The 14,290-nt window shown below is 35.8% G+C and overlaps 1 protein-coding gene across 1 annotated transcript in view; it reads left to right on the top strand.

The window, feature by feature from the left end:
- Positions 1 to 14,290, top strand: part of CHM (CHM Rab escort protein) — a 188,420-nt gene that overhangs the window by 97,645 nt on the left and 76,485 nt on the right. The window lies entirely within an intron of this gene.

The raw sequence follows: 14,290 nt of genomic DNA, 5'->3' as shown, positions 1-14,290 counted from the left end.
AGTATTATAATTAGAATCTAACAGTTGAAAATGCTTAGAAGAAATCAAGAGGAAGTTCAAAAGGAAGCACAGACAAGCAGGACAATGTTGAAAGTAATGTATCGAATTTATTATATATATATATATTTTTAAAAGATAGATGGTATGAAATGAAGATTCAGAGTTTCATGTAGGTTCTCCTTTTGTGTTCTGCATGTGGACATGCTTTTATTGGAGCATATTTAAGTTCACAATTTAAAAAGGAAAAATTACTTTAATTTTGATTTGATTCAGGGGCAGAGTTATATATCTGAACTTGACTGACTGCCACTGGGACCATAGAATTTGGGGTTTTCCTTCTACCCCCTGTTCAGATTTCAGGTGTGGAGTTCAGCTCTCAAGATCCTGACTTCTGATGAGAAGGATGTCAGGTTCCTTCTTCTCCCATTCTTAATCTCATTAACTCTCCCTTTCCCATCTCCCCGAAATTTATGTTTCCAGTAATAAATGTACTTGTAGTTTGTGTTATGGCTTGTGTCTAATGTTCTACCAGAAAAGAGAGTAAATACTCTCTGATTGGCACGGGACAGGGAATTTATTTGTGCACACAAAAAGAATGTTAAACACAGGATGCTAATGAGTATGCATTTAACAACTACTACCACCAAATCCCCCTCAGAACAGGATTTGAAAACTTAATTAAAACTTCTGTTAAAATCTCCTGAGAGGCTAATACTTAAACTTCAGCAGAACATAAAGCAGCCTGTAAGAGTGCTAATAAGGCATTTTGCATTACATGTCGGCTTTGTGCTTTCCGAACCACTCTTATTACACGTGTGCTAGTAAATGACCAGGTTCAGGCAGATCTTTGTGCAGGTTGTCAACGTCTCTCCAGGAGATCTGGAGGACTCTTCCCCTGCTGCCTTTCGGCTTCACCCACTGAGACTCGGGTGCCTCACACGTCTCAAGCTCACAAGGTTGTTCTTGGGTCTGGATGTTTCCACTTCGGGTTTGATACTCATTCCACTAAGATTAGGGAAGAATAAAAGCAAAAGTGGAAGAGCCAGCCAGATGCCTAAGTACAGCAAGCTTATGTGTGTGGATCCTCCTGCACGCACAATCATATGGGCACAGTTGCCATGATAAAGGGGAGAGGGAAGTCAGTCCCTGTGCTTCCCTTGTTGGAAGTCTCAGACTTACATCATTCTTCTTTGAGTGTCAGTTGAATCGAAAGCTTTTACTTCTCTGAAGATTGCTGCTCTTGTGAGGGGGAAGAAGACCAAAGAATCTTGTATACTTAGTTATAAATGACCAAAGTTCTTTCTGCCCGGGGTCAACACACTGCTAGGAGCAGACCCCAGAACTCTCACATTGTAAAGTCAAACCGGCAAGAGAAATTCTGAATACACTCCATGGGATGACCTTCGTCACATAGAGATAGCCTTCCTTCTTAATTCACTAACCCTGCTGCTTTCATTGTATCTCTGGGGGCCAATGTAAAGACTTAGAAAATAATATTTAAGGGGAAAAAAGGGCTTGTCCAGCTGTGTCAGCAGCTTATGCCCTTCCCTTCAGTGTTCTTGGAACTTGTGGAGGCCTTAACATAATTTGGAAGGCTGTCAACAAGTTACCTCGAATCATGACAAGAATCTAAGGGACAAATGGAAACAGGTATGGCTTTGTCCTCAGCCTCAGTGAGACTCGGCAGGAGGTGCTGACTGTGCACCTTGCCTGCATCCCGAGGTTTGGCAGAGGTGAAAGGAATTCTTGCTGTCTCGCCCTGACTCAGCTACCACCAATGGCTGGGGACTTCCCTTGAGAGGGATGAGGAAAATAAAAGTCTCAATATCTTACAGCCACCTGAGCCAGCCCTGTTATGGGCCAACCAGCCCAGGTGGAGTTGTGAGGATGACTAACAGTAGCAGAGCGCTTGTTGGCTACCTTTAAACCAAGGTGGTCTTCCATTGCCTGGTGACGCGTTTTGGAAGCAGTAGCGGTATCAAACGTTGGTGAATAATGGCAACAGAGGCAGCAGTGGGGGCCCTTCTAACAATAAGTCTATGATCCTCTGATTAGCTGTCTTTCCTTTCCCCAGAATTCAAGTACATGCAAGTGCAGTTGGTGTTTGTATGAATGTGTGCAGGTTTCCTGTCTGATGTAATTAAAGAAAAATTTAAATGCCTTTACATAGGAAGATGATGGTTCATTTTAATTTCTATTTGGAATTCACAATAATTTCAAATGAGGTTTACTTTATGGAGAATAATTTTAAGATTTTATGGGACTTATCAAACCTATTTAAAAACTCAAACTGGTTTCAATAATTTCTGAAACCATTCATTTGCATGCAAAAGAATTCTTAACTTGGTAAATAACCCTTGTTACCATTTCTTAATGATCATTAGATTATATGATTTAAAGCTGGAAGGGACCTTAGAGATTATCTGGTCTAACTCCCTTATCATAAGGATGAAGATCCCAAGATGCAGACAGGTTACTCCCTGTAGAAGTAATAAGCTTTCATCTTCCAAATTCAAATGACTTCCACCGCAGTTTGTATGCAGTAAGTGAGATAGATATATGTATGGCATGTTCTTTATAGTCTGTCAACCTCCTCTTTATTATTGTATATGGTTTCAAATTTTTTTTAATATGGTGAGAAAATCTGTAAGTTCTATTCTATCTCCTGTTCTTTGTAGTAGAACCACAAAATGATTTCTTTGAGAATCCACACTATTTCTTCTGGAAGTCTGATCATCAGTGAAATATTAGACCTATAATTCTTAGGCCTTTTTGTCAGATGAATTGGGATGGTCAGTTGTGGTTTCTTTGATTAAGACTGAGATAACACTTTCTTTTCAAGAATATTTTTCTTATCCTAATATGGGTAGGAATGTATAAAATTGTTTTTCTACATGCTAGTACAGGATTTTTGCAGTTTTTAGTAGCTGGTATGTTGAACTTCTACCAGTTACTATCACTGTCCCCTCGTAGCAACTCTCAGCTTCTTGGCTTTACTCAAAGACTACAGTTGTTCAGTGCTTGGTCATGGAGGGACTATGAGTGGGAGTACACTCACACACAAAAACACACCAAAAACTGGGCCCGCTGCTACAATCCCAGGCTTACAATGTGTTGCTCACTGATCTCCCCAGAAAAAGCACAATATTTTTTCTTTGTTGCGGTGAAGCGACCCAAGAATAACTTCTATTTCATTGTGGTGTTTCGGATAATTATTTCCCAACTAAATCAGAAGAAAATCAGAATAACCTTCACTAGATGACTTATGAAATCTCTTTTCAGAGCAGAAATTCTGAGGTCTTTGAACTTCTAAAGGAGAAAATGAAAGATTATAATGAAGTATCTTTTAGCTGATTAATTCTCCAGTGTTCTTGCAGTAACCTAAAAGCAAAGACTCTTTGTAGCCAGTATAAGTCTGAAACCTGTGGACCATCTAATTTGCCCTGGGCCATCTCAATGACATGTAGGCATTAGTAGGGAGCCATGTTTTTAGTGATGATAAAATCATGTCATTGATCACAATAAATTAGATAGTATTTGTGTAGTCTTGTCAGACTAACCACAGTCATGGCCTTAGTCGCAGTAACAAGTAGAATTTACCTGACCATGTTAGAAAGCATTCATATAAGCTATTCCTCCTTAGAGAGTGTCTGGTTTGGGGGATAAATTCTCGATATCACGGGAGAAAGGGCACAACTTGACCTAAATTTCCATACTCTCGCCATGATGATCAAACTTAGCTCCTTGCTTTTTCATGAACAACATCCTGAATGATCTTGCTTCTGGGATTTTATTCCAGTAGTTGCTGATTTCTCTCCATCTATATTAATTTAAGTCCTACTTGGTTCTTTTAGTTCAATTACTACCCCCTTTTGAAACTTTTAAGACTAACCTTCTCTACAGTCAGAAATGATGTTCCTACAAACTATTGTAATATGTTTCTCTGATACTTCTGCTGTTTTGTTTTTAATCGCTGTGTTGGTTGTGTTACTAGAGTTTTAAAAAGCATCTTATTTATCTTTGTTTCTTCCCACAAATAAAAAAGTCATTTCTTAAAGTTTGTTGAATAAATTAATGACTGGATTCATGGATCAGACCCCGAGTTTCAGGTCTGTTGCATCATTTTATTGGTCTTGTCTGTGTGGCTGTGAGCAAGTCAAGTTTGATTCTGTCAACGCACCCCACTGGTTAAGTGGGAATGATGCTATCCTTGCCTCATTCACAAAATTGTTGTAAGGATTAAATGGCATAACATACATGACGATATTGTAGAAATTGTAAAGAGCAATATAACTGTGAACTTTTTATTAGTTCAGTCAACTCTTTTAGTATTTGGTATGCATAAGGCACTGGGCTAGATTTGGGACATAAATAAAAAGGCAAAACCCAAAACAATTCCTGTCTTTCAAGCACCTTGCATTCTACTGTAGGAAAGTAGCTAAGTAAGGAAATCAAAAGTAATATGAAGAGGGAAAGAGCATCATAAACTGGGGAATATCATGGAAGCATTCCTCCCTGGAGGAGGTTGTACTTGGTGAGGATTCTGGGAGATCGGTGATGTGAATGCACATAACTTAGGGGGTGAAATATTTAGTTTAGAAAACAGCTAGTCCAATTTATTTGAAATAGAGAGTACACAAAAGGGAATGGTGTGAAATAATTCTGGAGATTTAAGTTAGAATGATTAGGCAGGCCATAAATGACATGCTGAGGAGTTTGTATTTTGTCTTAGAAGCAGTAGGAAGCCAGTGAAGGCTTCTGAGCAGGAAAGTAATGCAGTCATGGCTGCCTTTGAAAAAATTATGTTGGAAGCTCTGATTACTTTACAGATGTAACTTGATATTATCAATCAGTCAACCCATCAAAAAATATTACAGACCTGGTATGTAGTAAGATAGCAAATACAGATGAAAATACAAAATGCATTAATAAATGGAAATATATATCAAGTGGTTTAAACAAGGTTGTTTGGGAGAAAGGGCACTAACAGTTGGGGAATCAGGCAAGGTTTTTATTTATATTGAGCTACATCTTAAAGAAAGAGAGAGACTCGATAGAGTGGAGATAAGGAAGAATTATAGTCTAAGCACTAGGAATGGATAATCAGGCAAAGACCCAGAGATGGAAATGGAAGATTTGGAGATTATCAAAATCAGTCCATGGGATTTTGTTTGTATACCTTGGAAAAAATTAGTGAAATAGTGAGTAAAGTCTGTCTTTAAGTTGGGTTCCTTAATCTATTTTATTAAGCTAAGCTTGAAAGCCAAATGACTTTAATTATCTTAATTTGTTGTGGTTTGGGAGCATATGGTTCATGTATTTAAGAGAGAATGACACACAAGTTCACTCTATTTGTCTCTCAGATCAAGCCAAGCCAACCAAAAAAAAAAAAAAAAGAAAAGAAAGAAAATATTTGAGTCTACAGATCTATTTTTAAGTCTTATATTTTAAAGACAATTTTCTTAAATCAGCAATATAAAGAAATAGAAGAAAACAATAGAGTGGGGAATGTGACAGCTCTTCTAGAAAACTAGAGATAACAAGGGAAAGTTTCATGCAAAAATGGCTATGATAAAAGACAAAAATGAGAGGGATTTAGAAGAAACAAAGGATTAAGAAGATGTGGCAAGAATATAAAAAAGATCTATGTAAGAAAGATATTAACACCATCGATAACCGTGATGGTGTGGTTACTGATCTAGAGCCATACATTCTGGAGAATGAAGTCAAGTGGCTCTTAGGAAGTGTTGGTAACTGTAAGGAGGTAATTGACAAACATTTTAATGAAAAAATAACTGTGTTCCATAATGAAATTTAGTGAGAAGAGTGGCATTGTTTTTATATTTTTGTGAATCTTTTTAATACCTGGGATAATAGAAAACAGCTGGATTCTCATATCTATTTATGCATTCATTCTGTTACAATATGTTATTTTGGTTGGAAAATATGAAGAAAATCCTACTTCAGGTAGTTGGAAAAGGAAGGAGCATTTTAATTGCCTTTTCAGATAATAGTGGATATCTCTTTGATTTCTTTTTTGATTCTACAACAAGTGGCAATTTCTTAAAGGTTATTTCCTTGTGGAATCTGAAATTATGCAAATTACCTTTTTGTATTCCGTTACATTTAAATGATATGAAAAATGCTTTTTTCCATGTGTGAAATCGATTGGTCTGTTTTGCACTTTGAATGGATCTTTTACTCACAATTTTGTAACTTCACATATTGATCATTTGGAAAATATAGTTTCACTGAGTCATATAAATCTTCCAAATGTTGACGTGTTTCTTTATACCACATCAAAATTCACAGTTGATCTCATCAGAAAAGACTTCAAAGATCTAGAAACTGTCAAGCTCATGGTGGCAGTTACAAGTTTTCCAAAATTTGAATATTCTCTCAAAAGCTTGACTTTTCTTATTGGCAACAAGTACTGTCAGTTGTTTTCCTTGAAGTGACAGGCTTGCTTTGTTCATTTTTCAGAAAATGCCTGCCAAATATCCAAGTCTAAAGAAGCATAGTTTATTTGTTAGCAAAAATTATGTTCCATGTAAAAAGGCTTCTATCTTGCAGTTCAGTTGTACAAGTGCTTTCCCCAAGACAGCCATCAAATGTTTGAATGCAGAAGTGTTTTGTGGATACTTCCCATTTTGTTACACAGATTATTAAAAAGGGATTTACTTGTGTATCAAAATTGAATTAAACTAAAAATTTTTATTGTTTAAAGACATTCGTAAGTGAAATTTGATGTTTCTTTAAAACTATGTATGTGTGGCAGTGAAGAATACAGTGGTTTCTAGTACATTTTGTTGCCGCTGTCTCGATTTATGCTGAGTTGCCAGCAGTTTTACTCACCCTTTTTTTTTTTTCCTATCATCAGTGCAAATATCAGCACAGTTGTTTCAAGATAAACTATCAAGTTCATAAAGGTTATTCTATACTTTGAATATTTCAACAGTGTCTATTTTTGTTGCCAAGCACTTACCTTAAAGATCTTCTTTGATGATAAGTTGATACTGGTACTAGATGAGTACAGATAAAACACCAAATCTAACCACATCTGGAGATTTTTCCCTTTGCAGGGTGAAAGTATAAGTTTGCAGATGATATATGAATGCATTCTTAGTGTTTGCAACTAAATCTTAAATTCATAGGACGTGTAGCCCTCTGGAAAACCCCACTGTATAGTTGAAAGAGAATGACAATGAAAAAAGGCAAGCAATATCTTAATATTCTCATGACGTAATTTGACCTCATAGACCAGCAAGACCAAAGCGTACTGGGTAAATCTCACTTTGTGAACCACTGCTTGTGGCACCTCTCTTAAGACTTTTAGTTTCAAAGTATGCACAATACGTGTTTAAAAAAAATAAAAAGGTAATCTGGAGGATGGAAGAACTAGCAGCTAAGTGCAATGGAAAAAAAAAAAAAACCTCATTTAAGTAGTGTCTATTAAGTTGAGGTTTGAAAGAAACTAGGACTTCTAAAAGGCAGAGGGCCAAGTGGTGCCTTCCAGGAGCAGATGATAGGAAGATGGGAAGATGGGAAATGGACATCCATGCTGAAAAGCCGTATGAAAAATGAGTTTGGTTAAATAGAAGCATATCTGAAAAGGGAATAATGAATGGGAAATATGGAAGAATAGGTTGGAGTCAAGTTGTGAAGGGCTTTAAATGCCAAAGAGAAGAGTTTGTACTTGATCCTCAACATAAAGGGAGCACTGGAGTTGGAATTGGGGCATAGTATGGTAGCTCTTTAGGAATATCACTTTGGTGGCTCTGTTACTTAGAGATCAGAAAAGGGAAAAATGTGAGGCAATGAGATCAATTAGGAAGCTATTTCAACAGTCCAGATGAGAAGTAATCAAAACCAGGTTCTTAGTCATGGCTAGGTGGTAGAAGAGATGTTGTGAAGGGAGTATCAATAAATTTTCATAACGAATTCTTGGTATTTATATGACATTTGGAGTCCTGGATCATCAAAATGGCTGGTAGCTAGTTGATGATCCAGGATTGAAGCTTAGAGGAGACATGACAATCTCTAATATGCATTGAGGTGCTGGCTAAACCCCTGGGAGCTCATGAGGTTATGAGGGAACGTATAGAGGGAAAAGGACAGAACCTTCAGGAGCAGCCACAGTTGATGTAGGTGATGAACCAGCAAAGAAGATGGAGAAGGGGTAGTCAGACAGATGGGAGGAGAACCAGAAGGGAGTAGGGTCTTGAAAATTTAAAGAAGAGAGTGTATAAAATATGTACATGATATGTAGTGATCAGCAATGTCACATATAGCAGAGAGGTAAAGAAGAATTAGGACTAAGAAAAGACCATCAGATTTGGCAATTACAGTAATTGATAATACCAGAATCGAGATCCAAAAAGATCTTGAAAGACTAGAGCAGGGACAGGCAAATTAGGCTGGAGGCCCGTTTTTGCAAAACCTATGAGGTAAGAATGGCTTTTGCATTTTAAAATATAGTAAAATATTGTAAATACTAAAACCATTTAAAAACAGAGAACACCTGCCCTGGGTTATAGTTTGCTTTGACCCCTGGACTTAGAGCGTAGGGCTGAACGTACGAATTGAAATTCAATAAGGATTATCATAAGGTCTTATAGTTCAGATAAAAGAAATGAACCTTATAAGTAGAGGATGGGGAAACACGATTAGACTGACATTTGTCTGGGAAAAGATCTGTGGATTTTAATGAACTGCAGACTCAATAGGAGTTAACAGTGCAATGTGACCAGCCATTGAGGTCCCTTCTACCTTTCACATTCTGTAATTCTGTAAACTGTATTTCAAAGATGTAATGTTCCTTTTCTATCTGCTCGACACAAAATGACAAAATGACTTCACAAGTGTATTTTGTGGAAGTTAGATTACTTACTCCTTCATGTGTACCCAGTGAATACTGCCGCTCCCTATTTGGAAACACAATATGTTGCTTGAGGTATCACTGAGATCTCGGAGAAAGTCTTCAGTAACTATTTGTGTGTGTATCTAGGATCATTCTAAGCAGAATATTTAGCTATTACTGACACTTAATGGATTCTCTGACAGAGGTAGAAAAGTCAAGCAGTTATAAAACCATGAACGGTTAGAAAAATGCCAGTGCTAAACTCAGTATTGATTGCTGGTTTTCAAGTAAGTTTGTATTGATGTCTTCTCTGTCTTACATCATCAGTTATCTTCAGTATCTTTCTCTCCATTGTATAACAAATTGTAATTTCTAAAAAGGAAAAAAAAAGCCAGTATAACCAGTCAGTACATTGAAAAATTCCCCAAACCTGTGCAATATCTAATATCTGTGGTTCTCCCACCTTTATGAAGCGTTGGGTAGAAATGTCCTCTCATCTCATTTGAGTTCTGCTTGCTCTTTATAGTTCTGTTACATTCACTTTTGAGTTTTTGGTGTGTGGTTATTCTTTCCATTTACATTGTTGTGTATTGTTTTCTTGGCTCTGTTTATTTTGCTCTGCATCAGTTCATGTAGATTTTCCCATACTTCTTTGTATTTATCACACCCATTATTTCTTGTAAATAGTAATATTATATTGCATTCATGTACCACAGTCTGGTTAGTTATTCCCCACTGAATGTTCCTCCTGCTATTTATTTAAGTGATTCTTTATTTCTAACCCTAATTCTGTATACTTGGTATTGGGAATATATGAAACCTTTTGTATGCTTTGGTAGCTCAATCCCCAGATATATTATAGTTATTTGGAATAGGATTTCTCTTTCTATTTTTGCTTCTTGAGTTTGAGTATTATTTTATAGGAATGCTTTTAATTTTTTTTTAAAGGAGAGTAGAAATCTATATACCTTTTTATGAAACCAATTCATGGTTTCATATATAATTCTTTTGTTGTTTATTTTGTATGTATATGGAAATGTTCTTCAGTTGATTTTGGGGGGGGGGTTTGAGGATGAAATTATTTTTAATAGTATTTTATTTTTCCAAATACATGCAAAGATAGTTTTCAACATTCACCTTTGCAAAACCTTGTATTCCACATTTTTCTCCCTCTCTTCTTTCTCCCACTCTCCACAAGACAGCAAGCAATCCAATATAGGTTAAGCATATACAGTTCTTCTAAATATTTCCATATTCATCATGCTGCAATGCTTTTAATTTTTGAATGTTTTTAATGTACCCTGAAACTTTAATGAAGCAATTATCTCATTTAGTACCTTTGCTGATTCCTTTGCATTTTCCAAATATACAATATGTTATCAACAAATGGGGATAATTTTATTTCCTCTTTGCCGATCTTTATGCATTTTTTTCCTCTTATTTTGCTGTTACTAGTATTTCAAGAATTGTATCAGATAATAATAGAAAGAGTGAATATTCTTGCTTCATTCCCATAGAAGAAAAGCTTCTAGCATATCATATGGTTTTAGATTTACCTTTTACATTATTTTAAAAAAAAAGATTTCTCTGTGCTTATAATTTGAAGCATTTTTAGCATAAGATTGATGTGGTTTGTCAAGGTTTTTTTTTTTTTTTTTTGCATCTATTGAGTTAATCGTGTGTTTTTTGATATTTGGACTTTTAATATGATTATCTTGATTGTTTTCCTACTGTTGAATCATCCTTACATCTCTGGTATAACTCTCACTTGGTTATAACGAATGATATCTTGGATAAAATGTACTCTGGTTGATGAAATTTTGTTGAAATTTTTTGAGTTTGTACTCATTAGTGGTATTGACCCATAATTTTCCTTTTGTTCTTTAGCTTTTCCTAGTCTATAGGACTATATTTCATACGGGGATCCTGGTAGAGTACTTTCTTCCTCAATTTTTGAAAATTATTTGTGAGGTATATAGATTCTAGTTATTCTTTAAAAGTTTAACAAAAATTTTACTGTGGCTCCGTTAGGAGCAGGAATTTTTTTTTCTTTCATGGTTGCTCCTTTACAGGCAGATCTATTTCCATTTCTGAGTTGGATCATTTGAGATTTCACTCTGTAGTCTTCTGATAGTTTGAATATTTTATATTTTTGAAGATATTCCTCTTTCCTCTATGTTCTCAGTTTTTGTTAGCATGTGATTGTGCATCATCTGTTCTAATTATTCTTTTTATTTCTTCTGGTCTTGCCCGTTCATTTTTCTATTCATCTTACTAGTTTGAAGTAGTTGTTTTCTATCTTGATAGTATATTTTCTTTTTAGGTAGGACATTGTCGTCGAGGAAATGAGACCTTTGAGTACCAAGGAAATAAAACATGAAATCCAGGACATAGCTTGTTTTGTGTACAAAAATAAGCTGAATGAGGATAATATATTAATGTGGTACCTTGGCATTTTTTCTCTGATCTCCCTCCAGAAATCTCAGGGCCTTGTGCCCAGTATTCATCTTTAGGGATAGAGAAAGTCTCTTGACACCTTGAGAAAAACCAGTCATGACAAAGACCCCTATTCATTTTTCACATATAGAATCCTATGCGCATAGTTTTAGAAATGAAAACATATTGCATTTTACACATGAGTTGGAGGCGGGTGGTTTTATTTATTTTTTTTTAGTCTTCTAGTTGTATGGTTTAAATTTGGTTTTTAGTCATTAGTACAGTTTAGTTCTCTGTGATTTTGGAATTGATCAAAAGAAATGTGTTTATGAAGTGGTTTGTTGGTGAATAGCAAGGTTGAGAAAGAGAAGCTCTCTCTGTTTTTATGTTAGCATTGACTATTTTGCATCAGTGCAGTACATTTCTCTTGTAGTAACAGATGCATCAACCCTGAAGCCTATTTTCCTTCTTGTTACATTAGTGTTTAATTAAAGAAAACAACTACTTGGAGGCAGTTACTTTCTGTGAAATGTAATGAAGATTTATTTTGGACGTGACCTTCACTGTATTAGCTGAAACAATAATCAGCAGAATTAATAGAATAATCAAATTATATACAAACTCATAAATCATCATGAATAGTGCTGTCAAAAGTTCAGCTATTAACTGGTCCTATTGTTTTGCAGCTGTGTAAAAAGTTATAATGGCTGATTCCTGACTCGATAGGAGCAGAAATTACATTTAAAGGCTATGTGGGATGGGGGCTACCAGGCCAAAAATTTTCACAACTGTTAATTTAGCTGTAATGTGATTTGATGTCACCAGGGCAAAGTTGAACTTGAGTCCAGCGTTAGTGCTGTCTTTCAGCAAAACCTGAATCACTGTTACAGGCAGCAGCCAGTTAATTAGAGTAATATTACTTTAAGCATCTTTCTTTTGTGGTTAATGGCATCAAAGAGCTATGTTGTAGTCCAGATATACCAAGGCATTTGACTCTGCTGTGGGAGTTAGGTTGACGTGGTCAATTTTGCCTGAGCATATCATAATTGAGCCAGCATATAGTTTACAGTGGAAAACTTCTTTGAAATATAACCAGGAATATTTCTAATAGTTACCACCACCTTAAGAACTATTTGGCACCCTTCCTTAGGAACCAGATAATCCTGGCTTTGTTGTTTTAAGTAAAAAAATAGACTGCGACACACTGAGAAATATTTGTTCTTGTATTTTGTTTTTTGGGGTTGTGTGTAAGAGAATAGTAGAAGTCTTGGCCACTCCATTAACAGAGTTGAAAAAACAGCTCTACTGACAGCTTGCTACCCTAGAATGCTCTATATACCTCTAATAGCTCCCCTTTCTATAATGTTGTCTCAGTTGATCATCAATTGATCATACTTTGTGAGTAACTGAATCTGAGCGAGTTAAGAGGCTTTGCTCAGGTCGCTCAGCTAGTACCACTGAGATAGGATTTGTACCCAGGTCTTCTGACTCCCAAAGTCAGCATGTTTATTTAATTTTTTTTACCAAAGCTTTTTATTTTCAAAATATATACATGGATAATTTTCAACATTCACCCTTACAAAAACCTCGTGTTCTAATTTTTCCCCACCCCCCTCTCCCCTAGATGGCAAGTGATCCATTATAGCTTAAACATGTGCAATTCTTCAATACATATTTCCACATTTATCATGCTGCACAAGAAAAATCAGATCAAAAAGGAAAAAAAATTGAGAAAGAAGAAAACAAAATGCAAGCCAACAACAACAAAAAGAATGAAACTACTATGTCGTGGTCCATCTTTAGGTCCCCCTGTTCTTTCTGGGTGCAGATGGCTTTCTTCATCACAAGACCATTGGAACTGGCCTGAATCCATCTCCTTGTTGACCAGAGCCAAGCATGTTTATTTTAAAATTTAAAAATACATCTGGAAAATAATACCAAGTCATTAAAATGTAGGAGTTTTAAAATTACTATGAAATGAAATGAATTTCTTTCTTTCACAATTTAGAAATTAAAAAGGTAAATTTTCATTTTCTCATTTACTTCAGAAACAGAAAGTGTTTCTTCCTTCTCCATTAGCAGAATATCTGTACTTGCTTCATGTAAAGAGACCTACTTTGCTTTCCAACAGAAGTCCTGTTCTCATTTCCACAACCCTCTGAATCTTCTGTCAGGTTTGGAAACCACTTTGAGTAAGTGAAACATTGACTAGGGGAAGCACCAGACACTTGAATGTTCTGAGTAAGTGGATTGTACATTGGTTATTAAGCTTCTTCCTTTATCCAGGGCTCATTTCTTAGGGAGAATTATACATCTAAAAGACCTATCAGTTTACACATAATTATTGATTACTGCTGTTGCATTCAAAATGGAAACCCAGAAATAATTTCAGACCTCGACATTTGTAGCTTCTTTTTTCCTCCTCACCTGTTAAAATGAATTTATACTTGAAAATTTTACCAATCTCACTCTTAATTTGCCTAACACCTTTTTTCCTTTTGTTATAATCTTACGTATCTTATTTTGTGTGCGTGACAGCACTTTTATGTGGGTTCAATAATATAAGCCGTGGATGGTCGTATCAAGAAAAATAGGAGTTTGATCTAAGTCAGCAGATTCTGGGTAGGGAGACTACATACGACGTGATTTATTTTCACTTTAAGTAGAAAGTAACAGCTCTTAAACTTATTGTAGATAGTCTCATAAATGTTCTACCATCAACCCAAACTGCTAAGAAACCACTATTGTGACCCAGAAACTGTCGTCACCTCCAATGACTTTGGTTTTTTGCCTCAGTAATTCAGGTTTAGACTTGTTGTGAAAGGCTCTTGCCTCATAGGGACACTACCCCAGGTTGGCAGTCATATTGCTGTTGTTCCAGTCTCCTCTGCTAGAACCATGGAGTCATCTTTGTTTCTCCTTAAAAAAAAAAATCACATTTTATTTATCATCAGATTCTGTTGTTTGCTTATTTAAATGTTTAAATATTAAGAT

Source organism: Antechinus flavipes, chromosome X (genome assembly GCF_016432865.1).
Source record: "Antechinus flavipes isolate AdamAnt ecotype Samford, QLD, Australia chromosome X, AdamAnt_v2, whole genome shotgun sequence".
Lineage (NCBI taxonomy): Eukaryota > Metazoa > Chordata > Mammalia > Dasyuromorphia > Dasyuridae > Antechinus > Antechinus flavipes.
This window is presented reverse-complemented; position numbering and strand designations above follow the sequence as displayed.